At 43.8% G+C, this 4,241-nt stretch overlaps 1 pseudogene; it reads right to left on the bottom strand.

Annotated features, from left to right (window-relative positions):
• Positions 1 to 806: 806 nt before the first annotated feature.
• On the bottom strand, positions 807 to 4,241 carry LOC129555793 (glucosamine-6-phosphate deaminase 1 pseudogene; annotated as a pseudogene).

Below are 4,241 nucleotides of genomic sequence, written 5' to 3'. Positions count from 1 at the left end.
ACTTCCTACCTACAAATGAGTGTATATAAGAGAGGCACCATAGTGAGACCTTAGAACAAAACACAGGATCTCTGCCTTTCTCCTGGTGCTGGAGTGTCCCTGAGGGATAGGAGTCTGATGAGGCTGGGCCCCTTGAGGCACTGAGTTCCTAGGCAAAAGCCTTCTCTTTAGCCCCACCCACCCAAATCCTCTCTCAAGGAGGCCTCTGAGTTCACGGAAAGGCCAACTGAGAGAGCAGAACAAAGCAGCTGGGCAAAGTTTTCCTAGTTGGGGAAAAAGGGTGAGGCAGAGTTTTCTTCCCATGGCACATGTTACTGACTAAAGGGACTGCTGCCTTACACTGATTTTAGACATTGAGTTTGTTCCTTAATCTGCAACAATGATTCTAAAACAAGGGGCAGGCCTACCCAAGATAGGCTCTTAAGACTTTCCAAAGAGGTTTTGTCCAATACACATAAGCCCCGAACTCCCTCTCAATTGAGAATCAGTGCATGTAATGATAGACATTCCTGACGGGAGTATATTGTACACATGAACAGTGTTAGAGGCACAATAAAAAGTTAAAAACCCTGAATCTGTGGGGCAAACGTAATTATGTAGTGATTTTTTTCTGATTAAATTATAAATTAGCTGAATTCCATGACTAGACTCCACACTGCACCACCAAGAACAAGTTCACCCATTTAGCTAGTAACCATACTAGATTAAAGAAAAACAATTCTGTCCTCCTAAAGACAATCTTCAGAGAGACCCACCTGTCCCAGTGAGGTCCTTGAGACTACAAGTGGCATCAGCTAATCAGCTTCTTAAAAGGCTGGCTTTTCTGTTTCTTTCTCTTTGATATTGCACAGGGGGTCCACCAACTTGTTATGAACAAGCTTTAAATCTCTGAAATACTTGATGATCTTCACTTTCAACTCCAGGGTGGCATCCTCATCACACATAAGCACCACGTGGGGATGCTGTGGGAAGACAAACGTAGTCCACACATGGTTTGCTCCTTCCGTGATGGCCCTGTGCAGAGCGAACACCTTGTGAACCCTGTGATGAGGATCGTCACCTCTCTAGCACCCATGACAGCCAGTGCCCATGCCCACTGTCAGGGCCATGGTGGGAGTCTTGGTGAGATTACCATTGAAGAACTTAGCACTAGCCAGGAAGGTGTCTGTAGCCAGCATCTTCACATGGGTCCTGGACAACAGACTGGATCCTGACTTGTAAAAGGCAGTGTGTTCATCAAGGCCCATGCCTCCAACAAACAGCTCAATTCCTACCTGCAGCCTTGATTGCCTCTTCAAAGGCATCACACTCAGCCTGTAGGCCAACTGCATTCCCATCCAGAATTTGGGTGTTTTCTGGGCAGATGTCAATTTGTTTGAGGAAGATGTTCCACATGAACGAGTGGTAACTCTCTCAGTGGTCTCAAGGAAGGCCCACGTACTCATCCATGTTGAAAGTCTTCCATATTGTAAGGACAGGTCTTCATTCTTATAGTACTCAATCAGCTTCTTGTAGCAGCCAAGTGGGTGCTCCCAGAGGGGAGCCCCTGAGAGAAGTACTTGTCTGGTCTTGCACTAAATTGGGTGATGTAGTTCCTGATATATCTGGCTGAGTACTCACTGGCCTGAGAATAGTGGTCCAGAATGTTGTGCTTCATCTTGTCAAGGACACCTCCCACAGTGGCTGCAGTGACTGTGCCAATCTTTCTTTGTTTAACGATAACATAAATAATTCACTGGCTGCCTGCTCTGGAGCTCACACACCACAAGTGAAGAATCCGTGCATCACAGTGAACAGATCCTGCATGACACAATGAAAATCCTATGTGCCGCTACTAAGACTTGATGCATTCAAACAAATACTAAATAATAATAATAATCCTTTGGAACCCAAGCATTAATACTGTCAGAGAGGTAAAATTTAGACATTGCAAAAACGATATAGTCTTCCCTCGTGGCTCAATAGGTAAAGAATCTGCCTGCAATGCAGGAAACCCGGGTTTGATTCCTGGGTTGGGAAGATCCCCTGGAGAAGGAAATGGCAACCCACTCCAGTATTCTTGCTTGGAGAATCCCATGGACTGAGGAGACTGGCAGGTTACAGTCCATGGGGTCGCAAGAGTTGGACATGACTTAGCAACTAAACAACCACCACCAAAAAGGATTTATGAAGTTACATATATGATCCATTTTTATTAATACTTTAAAAATATATAATAAATTCACTGAAAAAAAGTCTAGGAAGATTCACATCAAGAGGTCACTGCAGCGCAGTCATTATGGAAAACAAGATGGAGGTTCCTTTAAAAACTAGAGTTGCCATGTGATCCAGCAATCCCACTCCTGGGCATTTATCTGGAAAAGATGAACTCTAATTCAAAAGGAGCAAATACTGTTGCAAAAGTCTAAAAGACTTGCTTGATGCAGAGTTGCCACAAACTTTCAACTTATTAAAAAAAAAAAAAGCAATTATCTGTGAAGAGCAGTAAAGCAAAGCACAGTAAGATGAAGGTTGTGGTGGCAGTTATACAATCATACATAATTACTAAAATTCATCAAAGTATACACTTAAGATGGGTATATTTTATTCTATGTAAGTTATACCTCAATGAAGCTGGGAAAAATTTATCATAGTATAAAACAAGATTTACACAATTTCCTCAAGTGAAAAAACATAATAAATGTTTTTTAAATTTGAAAAGGTGACTTCTGGTTGGTGGGAATATAGTTTTTATTTTTTTGCTTATATATAATCTAAGTTTTCTACAATGAATGTTATTTTCCATAATTATTTCCTGAAGTGATGGTGACCTAACTGAGGTGAGTAAGCAGTTAAATTCCACTTGGTTTGCTGAGACAGTGCCAGGCAGATGTTTGAACCCAGATCTCTGTATTCCTGATCATTAGATAGGTACCTTCTGAGCTTCCTGGGTAAGAATAATAGCCTGGGATGCTTAACAAAGCTGTTTGTGTACTATACTTTAAATCTGCATAGTTAATAAATCCGCAAAGGTGATTCATGGGAAAATTTGATGGAACCACTGACACAGGTAGAATCTGAAACCTCAGGAACATTTTCTTCAACATATTAAGGATCTGTCATCAACACCAAATAATCCCACATGTGTATTAGTTACCCCACCTGGAATCCATTACCACGAATCCTTCCTGGAAAGTCATCTTTATAAAGCCATCACTGACTAGGACTCCATACCTGCTCAGTTGGGTAACCCTTGGTGGTTTCTTTTCTATCTCCACTGCTGCTGCTGCTGCTGCTGCTGCGTCACTTCAGTCGTGTCCGACTCTGTGTGACTCCATAGACGGAAGCCCACCAGGCTCCCCTGTCCCTGGGATTCTCCAGGCAAGAACACTGGAGTGGGTTGCCATTTCCTTCTCCAGTGTGTGAAAGTGAAAAGTGAAAGTGAAGTCGCTCAGTCGTGTCCGACCCTTAGCGACCCCACGGACTGCAGCCTACCAGGCTCCTCCATCCATGGGATTTTCTAGGCAATAGTACTGGAGTGGCTTGCCATTGCCTTCTCCGTTCTCCACTACTAGGACATTAAAACACAGAGCTCTTCTTGCCCAGGTAAAAGTTCACTTAATTCAGGGATTGGCACAACTGATACTAGGGATGGATAATTCTTTGTTGTGAGCCTGCCCAGTACATGTAGGATGTTTAGCAGCATCTCTGGCTTCTGTCCGCTAGCTACCTACTGGGCACCACGTCTCATGCCCAGTTGTGACAACCCAAAATGCAAAAATGTCATTGCCAGTGTCCCTGAAGTGGTAAAATTAACCAAGTTAGAAACAACTGACTTGTCTCTCATCAGGCTAAACATCCTCTAATCAGTCCTCCACATAGCTTTCAGATTTCTAAACTTGCTATTCAAAGCACAGTCTTTGACCTAGCACCACTGGTGTTAGGTAAGAGCTTGTTCAGTTCAGTTCAGTCGCTCAGTCGTGTCTGACTCTTAGCGACCCCATGAACCACAGCACGCCAGGCCTCCCTGTCCATCACCAACTCCCAGAGTTCACTCAAACTCATGTCCATCGAGTCCGTGATGCCATCCAGCCACCTCATTCTCTGTCATCCCCGTCTCCTCCTACCCCCAATCGCTCCCAGCATCAGACTCTTTTCCAGTGAGTCAACTCGTCGCATGAGGTGGCCAAAGTATTGGAGTTTCAGCTTTAGCATCAGTCCTTCCAATGAACACCCAGGATTGATCTCCTCTACAATGGACT

The sequence above is a fragment of the Moschus berezovskii genome, chromosome 15 (genome assembly GCF_049115385.1).
Source record: "Moschus berezovskii isolate FMDL1 chromosome 15, NW_MosBer_1.0, whole genome shotgun sequence".
In the NCBI taxonomy this organism is placed as follows: Eukaryota; Metazoa; Chordata; class Mammalia; order Artiodactyla; family Moschidae; genus Moschus; species Moschus berezovskii.
This window is presented reverse-complemented; position numbering and strand designations above follow the sequence as displayed.